The sequence below is a fragment of the Diplotaxodon limnothrissa genome, linkage group LG18 (assembly GCF_057381915.1).
Source record: "Diplotaxodon limnothrissa isolate DT_005_m linkage group LG18, D_limnothrissa_male_GT1.1, whole genome shotgun sequence".
NCBI lineage: Eukaryota > Metazoa > Chordata > Actinopteri > Cichliformes > Cichlidae > Diplotaxodon > Diplotaxodon limnothrissa.
This window is the reverse complement of record NC_140613.1, coordinates 39,535,015-39,546,229: the sequence shown is the minus strand read 5'-3', so window position 1 is coordinate 39,546,229 and position 11,215 is coordinate 39,535,015. Positions and strand designations below refer to the sequence as shown.

Sequence of the window (11,215 nt, the reverse complement as noted above, 5' to 3'; positions counted from 1 at the left end):
TTGCAATTTTTTAGTTGTCTGTACTACATAGTCCAAAAAAAAATTAGAAATTGATTAGATTTCAGTTTATTTGTCCGGTAGTTCAACAACACATATCATCCTTTCAGAAGTGGTGAGTTTTGCAAAAATAGCATTCGAATGAAATTGCTGTTCATCAACAGAACAGGTGGGTGCAAAGAATTTGTTATTCAACTGATAAAATAAGCTTCAGATAAATTCAGTGACCAAAAAAAGAATGTTTATATCTATTAGAAATTCTAAGAGTTCAAAAGGTCTCAATTTAGTTCTTTATTTTTTCAGTTTTGTTTAACCAACATTAGAAAACTAAAGCTCTTCTGGAATCAGAATAAATAGTTAAAGAAAAAGAAGCAAAAATGACATGAAATAATTATATTTTTAGCCAGAGAAACTTGAGTTCAGAAAAATGCCAAGGTGCCCCCTCTCAGATTATGATGCCCCTTAGTACCATTTCATGTAGCCTGCCAGTGTGACAGTTGGCGTTATAATATATATAAAGCAACAAGGCATAATAGAATATCTCTTCGATTTTAAACTGTATTCTAGCCAACATCAACAACTAAACATTCCCATCATTAACAAATAGAGATGGTGTAAATAAAAAACAACTCACCATTTAAAAATTATTACAAAATACTCAACATAAACCACCATTATCTGAGTAAACACTGTACATTAAAACTCCTAACACATTAAATTAAGATGTGTCTTATGTTTTGATCCATGTATCAAGCCAAATACACAGTTAAAGTAATTCGAAGTAATACACAGACATAGAACTTGATAACATTTGACAGAACATTACAATGTTTTTGTGCTAAAGAACACTCAGAATATCATTAGTTCACTGACCCTCCTGGAACACAACAATAAATATTTCTATATAAGATATTCTCATAAATAACTGTGTACTAGAAAGCTTACAGTTTACAGTCTGTTTAACATCCAGAAGTTAGCTTTCTCACATATAGCACAGGTCAATTTTGAGAAATGTTCTCTGCTGCAGTGTATCCAATTTACACTAATGCCATGATGTTCTCTCTTAAATGCATGTACAAGTTCACAGCCTGATATGGGTCTGTTGGTGGAGAAGATGGGACTCAGTCATGATGATATTGCACAGTTCATATACATCGGGGTCACATGGTTTGGTCAGTCAAAAAACACACTCAGTTTTACACATTTCAACATGTTCTTCTTCAGTGGGGCAAAGGAAGTCTCTTGTCCTGTAGAGCTCAGGTAATGTATACATTACATTAGGTCGACCACTGGGGATATTGATGTTTGTTGATGGCCTGATGGAGTGTGTATTCCAAACCTGTGCAGTGTCATCCAGCTCATCCTCATCCAAAGAATACAGAAATTTAAGAAATGCGATCGCATGTACTTATATACATATACGCAAATCACGATGAGACAACTCACTCACTGAGAGGAAGGTTTCTTATATTTATGCAATTTATTATTTTTAAACAATCATGTGCATTTTTGTAATCATGTACTTTACCTAATGTCATCTGTACAAGTGTTTCACACACTAACTACGGTTACTGTTATGCTGTGTTATCTTACATTAGTACTATTAGTCTTATTACTACCTGCTTGGCTCATCTACTCCCCTCATAATAATCAATTTGTTTTATGTCACTGATCAGCGTATTTTGTATTTGTAAGTTATTTTGATATCACAATCGAAATAATTCCAAATTGTAAATAGTTAATATTATAGATAAGAAATTTTCATATGCCATGTCAACATAAACAACATAGATGTTACTGTAGTCTTGGTTGTTGAGCTCTTCCTTAAGGCGGCCGATTGCTTGAACCTAAATTATAGTATTTACACAATTTTTCATTTCATTTACTCTCTGCTCCTGTCAACCGCTTCTCCCTGTCTTGTCTCTTTCTTCCTGCAAGTCTCTCCATTCCCTAAACCTGGCACAGGTCTCATCTCTCACAATACTTAGTGTATTACCTCTCTATCACTTCCTCAGTTTTCTTTATCTCTCACTCACACACGCATGCATCCATACACTCAACAAAACATATTTTATTAACTCACCTGGGTGAGTCCCATGCAACAAAACTGAAGGAGGTTTTTGTACAGAAACCCACCATCAAAGTACGCGTTGTCTCTGATGTCTGCAAATAAGGATAACCAGAACTCCAGACACTGGCTGCGAAGAAAATGCCACCAGTATTCAATCCTTTGATTGGCGGTACTTGCTCCCTCCAAGTAACTCTCAAGGGTGTCGTTAGGAGCCACGGGCACAAGGAAACGCTGAAAGTCTCTAACATGGCCATTTTCAGTTCCAAGATCGCCCCTCACAACTCTAGGGCAGCCCTTTAAACGCTGCACCGCTTCTATGTAATACCCCCCGATCACTTTCGGATTACTATTTGTTGTGTACGCATTGTGCCAGATGAAATTCGGCCCTTTTGAAAAATAGTTCCTTCGCCTGAAACGTCTTGCCTGCCTCAGTGCGACGCCTCGGGGATCCAGCTCCTTCAAAACCAAGCGCACATCCTCTTTCCTCACGCGTAGTCCATGTGCCCTGCATTTAGCGTACATCCATCGGTATCCGTGAAGCTGCCCAGAGTACTGCAATTGGTTGTCTATAAATTCAACCAAGACGGCCAGGTCAGAGTACGCTTTGTGGCGAGTGTGTCCCCTTGCGCTAAGAACTCTCTTCAGATGTCTTTCGCTTATATGGAAACTGTGTCTACTGCAAAGCACAGTTTTAATGTCTTTATAGTTTAGTCCAAGCTCAAAGTAAAAATCGATGAATCGCTCAAATGGGTGTGTGTCCTCCATCTCTGTGGTTGTTTCTAAGGTTTCAGTGCTGATTTGGAGGTGTATGGTACAGACTTTTGCGAGATCTCGCAAAACAAACTCGGGATCTTGCAAAACTTTTGCGAGATCTCGCAAAAGTCCGTCTGAATTTTTTTTTCTCCCATGTCCCCTGCGGGGCTCCGTACAAACTCTCCCACACGAAATGCCACGCTACATCTCAATGTTACATGTGGGTTACAGGGAAAAAGTATGTAAAGAAAAAATAAGTAGACACATTTTAAATTAGAGTTTTTGTTTGAAATCTTAGTGTTGTGAAAATCCTGTACAACTAGTAGCATGGCTTCAGGTAAACCAGTGTTCATCTAAAATCTTATCAAATGGGAATGCCATGAAATTACTGCAGACAGGAGGTCTTATGAGCATGTCAGCATGCTAATGCTATTTGCTTTGTTTAATCAGTTTCACTTGTGTCAGTATGATGGCCAGTGAACACATTTAGGTCTATTTTTTTAATATAAGAAAAAAATCATACACAATAAGTAATTCCGCTGACCGCATCTATTGCCCCAGCTGCTGAGGAGATGAAAATGAAAAGCAAGAAGAGAAAACTTAACAGAGAGCAACAATAAAAATGAAATGAAAAGAGAAGAGAAGAAAGTAGAAGTGAGTGTGATAGTAGAAAGACAAGGTTCCAGCAACCTAAAGGGACAAGAGAAAGATGATAAAAAAGAGGAGAGAGTGAAAGAGCTGCGAAATGAACTCAATTCATTCAAAAAGGGAGACCAGAGATAACTACGGCTGTGAAAAGCAACACAATGAGCTTCTAATGTCAGAAATAAGGGAGCAGGCATAAAATGGGAGGGCACAAGAAATGACTCATCATCTTTAAGTCCCGAGGGCAGGGAGTAGAGAGAGCTGCTTACACTACTGCCTTAAAAATGATAAAATAAGAAATAGAAGAGCACAAGTTGACCTGACACAGGTGCTCTAGCTATTGTATGTAATTTAACAAGGACAGGCAATGGGACTTCTGTTATTGGACATCTCTCATTTCGAGGCTCAAAAAAAAGGTCTGAGAAATCTTTGAGGTGTCTCTGAGGTGTTGTAAGGATCTGAAAGTGTAGACTCCGATAGGATGTTTCCTGAGCATTTGATGGCTGGGGAAGGAAGGTTTCAATCAAAGGCTGGCAACATGATGTAAAGTTACAGCACAGAGGACACAGACAGACACAGAAAACGACAACTATCACATGTACATGGATAGAAAAAGGATAAGACTATTTATTTTATCATCTACGTGTAATGCACAACATTTCAAAGAACTCTTAAAACTAGAGCTCCTGAAAATTATATTGTTAATTATTTGAGTATTCCAGTAGAAATCATCTCCAGTAACATGGTTTCAATTTTTTTTTTTTTAATTATAGGTTTATAGCAAAAATATAATGATTACATGTCATGCAACATTTCATAAAACATATGGATACTGATTCTTTTTTAAAATTGTCTTAGAATGCTCTAACCTACGAAAGTGAAATGCATTCACTTGGCTACAAAAAATGTGTCGTGTTTTTATTAATTACTGAGATAATCATCTGGGAAATTTGTAGAAATTTTTAATTAGAAATAATTCAATTAGAAGTTAAAACTTTACTTTGTTTTTCCAAAATATTGAGATAATTGTCAGAAATTTTGAGAAAGCTTTCAAAAACATAAAATCCAAAAGACCTTCCACTAACATGAACGCTTAAATGTTATGAACATTTTCAGTTTTTCACCTCTTTTCAGCACAAATTCCGAATTCGTCAGCTGTTTTCACCACAAACTTCAGCTTCTTCAGCTCTTTTCAGCAGATTGTTCTCCTTCTTCTGCTGTTTTCAGATTCCACTGCAAGGCATTCACACTGCATTTTCGCAGGAAATGCAACTTTTTCTAGTATATATAATGTTCTCCCCCTTTTTTTTGCACAAGTCGAGGAGCGTGTCAGGTTATATTTCACTGTGTGTTATACTTGTACAACTATGCATGTGACCAATAAAGAACCTTGAACCTTGAAATAATTTAACACAATTGAGTGGGCGACATGCTGAACTTAGAGGATAGAAAGAAATCGACCCTGTCACCATGGTATAGATCCAATACCAATACCATCATTGGTATTGTTACTATCGATCCGCCCACCTCTACTAAGCAGGTTCCCCTTATTAACAGGTAGCATGCCATAAGAACAATAACAAAGTCTCAAGTGTCAACTGTATGCAACCTCAAAACTAAAAACATACAGTACTCAGGAAGCAAGAATAACAAAATCAAACAAAACAGCGTTCTTACCAATTTAAAGGTGGCCCCGACTCTTGTATAACAGCCTCAGCATTTTGTTATCTCAGTAGAAGTCCATTCAGTCCTTTGTTTGTAATCATTACTTCAGTATGAGTTTGGTAGATGTCACTAAATTCAAATCAAATTCAAATTTTATTTGTCACACACACAACCATACACAGTATGACATGAGGTGAAATGCTTGTAGCTCTGCAATGCAATGCTAATACTAATGAAAATATCGAAGGTTCAAGCTGGACATCAGGATGATGATATTTTGTAAGCTTTCTAAAGAATTTTCATTTGTTCATTTATTAAAGGAGACGTGAAATCCAACACTGTCACTGTCATGATCTTATTTTATGTCTCTAGTTTAGTTATGGCTCCTTTTGTCTTTGCTTTGTCTTTTGTATTTGTCTGTTTGTTTCCTTGAAGTCTCTCATGCCACCATGTTTGTTTACCTTTTTGTCGTGTTCAAGTTTGTATGTGTTAATTTCTCAGTGTTTATATTTCCTGTTTTATCTAAACAGTCCCTTGCCTCATGCTTGTTGTGTTTAGTTTTGCTTCCCCACATTTTGTTAGCCTGTCTTTTTTCCCCTGGCTGTTCCTCTAGCCTTAATTACCTGCTCATATCTAAAAGAAATAGAAAAAACTTATAAAAGACTTGCATAAGATATGGCCTACTTCATATAGTGAATCATATAAGGCTTATATGATTTACTCATGAAAGTGGCCACTTTCTCATTACTTTCATATATTGTTTTAGTAAGTATCCAAAACATACACGTTTCGTTATATAATTTTTCAAGGAATCTTATATCTGTTTTCACTCTTATATGCTTTTCAAGTTTCACACAAGACAGATACAAACTTTATAAGATTTATATACATCTTTTCCATGTGGGTGATATGTGTATTTGCAAGTCTTCAGTTTTCTTTCTGCTCTTTGTCATGTCATCTCTTGCAGTTTTTCCTCTTTGACGATTTGGTTTCTTGTTTTTCACTTATTTTGCATTATTTTGCAATATGTTTAAGTTCAACAATAAAAACTGCTTTTCAGTTTAACCTTTGTTTACAAATCCTGCATTCAGGTCCAACTCCTACCCGTCATACACAGCCAGACTTGACAAACACTGCTAAAAGGGATAATTAGACACCAGAAATGTTGTCCATACAGTTAAAGGTATCCTGTGATGTTAATTTATTATTTTTGTCTTGTCTTCAGATGAATTTGACTTAAATAAGCAAGATTATGGCTGCTTGGTGTTCAAACTATTTATAATTACTGTAAATTTACAAAAAAAAAATAAAAAAAATAACCAGGCACTACTGTACGTTTATTACAGTTTTATATTTAAAGGCTTCATCACTGATAAAGCTTAGAGGCTGTAAAAAAAAATACAACATAGTGAACATCTCATCAGCTGCAAGCTGAAGGTCACCAGCAGGGAGTTGGCTGACATATGGTTGGTCAACTTCAGACGCTTCTCATCAGCAATCAGCAGTGTGGCCTGCTGCTGATGAAAATCCTCCTCATGCATGCACAGCAAGTTTGAATAGATTTATCAGCCTTTGTATACAGTACATTTCTTTTTATCTGAATTTCCCTGACATTGGAGGTCCTGAATAAGCAGAGAAATTTAGAATAAACTAAGAAAACACCAGAAGTCTAAAAATGTCCTAAAAAGCATGAATGCATTGAATGTAAGCTGCTATTTTATTGTACTTTCTATTAAAAATGCATTTATTTGCGAAATAACAGCAATTTGGGCCAAACAAGGCCCAAACGCATAGAAAAAGCAGCATTTTCAAAAATACCTGTGTACATGTAGACGTAGCCTGTGGCCTGACATCCAATGTCAGACATTTATTTTAGCTGTCTTTATTTTAATGATAGTTACCTTTACATGTGTTGTTTTTATATATTTTCAATTGTCTTCAGTGTATTTATTCATTTTTGTTACCAGTTTGTGTGCTGTTGCTGTTTAAAACTGCTTTAAAAATAAAGTTCTTGCAGTATGGGTGTTTTTTAACTACTTTTTATGACAGTGGTACCGTGGGGTTTGGTACAGTAATTTGGCTTCACACACTTTTTCATCTTCTCGAGCTTTAAGGTCATTAGATCACAGACTGCTGGTGGTACCGCGCAGTCGTTTTAAAACTCGTGGTGATGGGCCTTTCAGGGAGTGGCATTCTCTTCCACTGTCTCTAAGCTGCACGGACTCCATTGATTCTTTTAAAAAACAGCTGAAGAAATTTTAATTTTGAAAAGCATTTTATTAATTTCCTCTTATGTTGTTTTTATTGTTTTGCATTGCTATTTTCTTTACTGTTACATTGTTTTATATTTCCATTTCTTGTGTTATAAAGCACTTTGTGATTTTTATCTGTGAAAAGCGCTATATAAATAATAAATAATAAATGAATTGAATGAATTGTTTATCCACACCTTCTAAAATATAGTACAAATACAAAAGAACCATTTGCTGTCCTGTCAGTCAAATACATTTAAGGTCAGAAGTGTCTGCATATAGACACAAGAGAAAGGTCATGGTTTGAATTGAAAAGATTGCTTCATTATAGCTGAAAATCTAAAGTTCCTAATGATGGTTAAGGCACTAATCAATTAAGGCTCGGAAATGTTTATGGTCTTTGTTAAGTAATAACATACCAACCTTCTTTCTGGGTTCTTATTTATAGCATGTTGTATTCTTTTGTGTCGTATTTTATAACCATCTATGGCATACTCCTGCTAAATGATGAAACTTGTCTTTGGACACGCAACATGAACTTTTACTGAAAACAATTTAGCCTTCATCATGCATCTTCCAGCTCTGTAACCAACCACCTGCTATGACAATGTTATATGTCAACTAACCCAACTCAACCAACCCTCCAAAATAGCACTACTGTTTAGTTTTTATAGTTATTATTGTAGTGTCTTTAACTTTCATTATCAAATACCTTGAGGTATTGTGACTTGGCGCTACATAATTACAATTGAACCTAATATTTCAATGATAAATTTATCCATAGGTTCAAAGGTATAACAGAGCTGCAACTTTTAGTCTTTTAGAAATACTTCAGTTTGTCCTAGATATGACTGATGAAGTCAGACTTAAGGAGCAGATAGAAGTCTATGTCAAAAAATTAATTCCTCACACCGTGATGAATTTATGGTCTCTGTTGATAGTTTTAAATGTTACTGAATACACTGTAATAATAATTTTGTAAATTATTTCCTGTTACAGTCACAAAGTACAATACAGCAGTATATATTTCAGGGTGGAACTGTCTTACAATTGACAAGTTGCTACAGTATGAATAAGCAGTGTCCTTAGTTACTCAGTCTACTCCTTCTGTTGTTACACACAACCTTAAACACCTACTTGCAATCGAGCTCTGAAAGCAAAAGTATTAATAAAATTTTAAAAAAATCAATACAAGGAGGTTGTTTTGATTCGTGCGACTGCGCCATTAGGTAGCACTCAAAATACATGTGTAAGCTAATATTAGCAAAGTGTAAAAAAAGCGTTTGATCTGAAAATCAATCAAATTGTTGATTGTCTGCCTCATGTTTACTAACTTTGCTAGCTCTGAATAGAAGGAAATAGGAATCCCTGCATTACATCACATCGCTTGATTTGAAGTAGTTCATATGTGAAAGCAATGGGATATTTTTATGTATTTGCATTTTGGTGTTTCATGGAGCACATTAATCACGCTAGTTTGGGCCCACAACTAAGTTCAGTCACGTTTTCGAAAACAATCAAATTTCCATAATGTAACATGAACTGAATTAGCCTATTCCATACATATATTTACATACAGTATAATGTGTTGTTTTAGTTGTGCTTCATCCCTCAGCTACGAAAGCTATTTAATATTGAGTTAATCACCTCTCTCTTGGCAAACAGTCCTTTATCAAATGTGCTTTAACTAATAAAACAATTTCATCAGAAGAGACAAGAAAGTGATTGAAATGGGCAAGCATTCCAATAAATATACCTACATATATTTAAATACAAGTAAATCAAGTGGTTAAAAACAGACAAAACCAAAAATTCAAATGTTACTTTTTTGGAAGCATATTTTAAGCTCATTTCTACTATTTTTTTTTTTGAGTGACCTGCTTTTTTGGATTTATTTAAAATACATATTTTTGATCTGAGCTGACTTTCTTCAAAAACAATCTATGTTTCTAGCAATAAAGAAAACAGAGGGTGAGATTGGTGGAAAATAACAGACAGAGTGGAGAAAAGGAGGCAGAAAGAAGTGTGACAGCGAGTATACTGGCGAGAAATCAGTGGTGTGTGAAAGAATATTCAACAATCAAGGCTGTGCTTTGTGATTCAAAGAGTAAGGAAAGCAGTGCAGGCAAAAAGAAAAGAGCAGTTTGGGAGTGATTTTCTTTGAGCAAAGAAAGCATCTCAGAGTTCCTCCAAGGTCACGTATGTAACCCCTGAGCTAGTGCAGAAGTCACCACCTGATGTTTCATATGGCTCTTTGTTCTGCCACTTGCCTTCTGACAAGCATGGGCGTGCTGTGGGTGACAACTTTGTGTGAGGTGGCCCCTAAGGACAAAACACACAAAGGACAAAGCCCAAGCCTCACAGAAATGAAACACCATGGGTTTGTTTTTTTTAACACAGACAATGTGAAAGTACAATTGAATTGTTTTATTTTTTATTGTTTTATGTAAAGCACTTTGGTATGCCCAAGGCTTTTAAATGTGCTCTATAAATAAAGATTGTTGTTGTTGTTGTAACCTACAAAATAAATGAGTGAAAATGCTGAAACACATTCAACAAATGGGTTAAAGTTATAAAACAAAGTAACATGGGTGTGCCACTGCAACTATTTTAAAAAGGCTAAAAAGATCATTGGAAACAATGGGCAACATGTGGCACAGCAACAACAAATCAAGCTAAATATCCACCATCCGTTCAAACTATTCAAATTCAAAGAATTATTATTTTTTTTTTATTGAAGTGTTTATTGAAGTTATGCATAAAATAAAATGTACAGTATTTGATGGCTTCCTTTGTTCTAAGACTTATATGTACGGATGACCGCCATCACTTCAAGTCTTTTCCTTCATGCAGGTATGAAAAACAAATTTGAAGAATTCAAAACACAGCCACGGGATTGTGGTTGACAGCAGCCTACAAACCTGAGTGTGATGAGGTCACTAGGCATTGGCAACACCCTTCCACAATTGGCTGCTTGTTTGGAGCCTGATCCAAACAAAGGTTTATTCAACGCTACTTAAAGACAAAATGGTAAGAAATAAATTTAATGTGTTATGAAATTTATTTAATTATTACTAGTCTCAAATACTGTTGTCAAATACTGTCTTTGAATGTAATAACATTTCTTTGTATAGTAACACCCACTGATAAAACTGGCATCTGACAGTGTTTCTGTCAGTTCATTGCTGGTAAGACACCCACAAGCATGCAGCAGAATGCCCATCCTGACATGATGACCACCATTCTGTACTGCAAAGTGGTCTACACGTTTTCATCTGGTTGGTTGAAGTAATGAAAGCTAAGATCTCAAAATCAGAGCTGCCCAAAATGTAAGGGCCAAAACCCCAAAGTGATGATATGTAAGAGGTGTCCTTCTGTTGATCCGAAACAAGGATGTTCTCTATCAGTCCTCTGGAATCCTAACTGCATGCTGCTTGATATAAATGATGCCGTGCATTGGTCGAAAGCTGATTGGTTGACAAGTGAGATAGAACAGGGAAGAACATGACAACATAGTAGATGAAGAATGCAAAAAGAAAACAATGTTAAATGGAAAGCTCAGGCATTGGCTGCACTGGACACTTTCTATTGTTTTAAGCACTTGGTTCTACTTCAGTTCTCTATATGACTTTGCCAGCTGCCAATGTACTGTCAGCATGCTGGCATCACTGAACCAATAATTTCTCCCTCATTCACAGTCCAGGAGGATCAGGTGCACCTCCACTCCAGCTCATCCTTTCATAATCAGTATCGTATCTGTTTGTCAATGATGTCTGCTCTCCTTAGTATGATGGATTCTTGTTGATTCTCTCCTTCCCTCTGGATTTCCATG

At 35.9% G+C, this 11,215-nt stretch overlaps 1 pseudogene; it reads right to left on the bottom strand.

Annotated features, from left to right (window-relative positions):
• Positions 1-1,034: 1,034 nt before the first annotated feature.
• Positions 1,035-2,590, bottom strand: LOC146614164 (uncharacterized; annotated as a pseudogene).
• Positions 2,591-11,215: the final 8,625 nt, after the last annotated feature.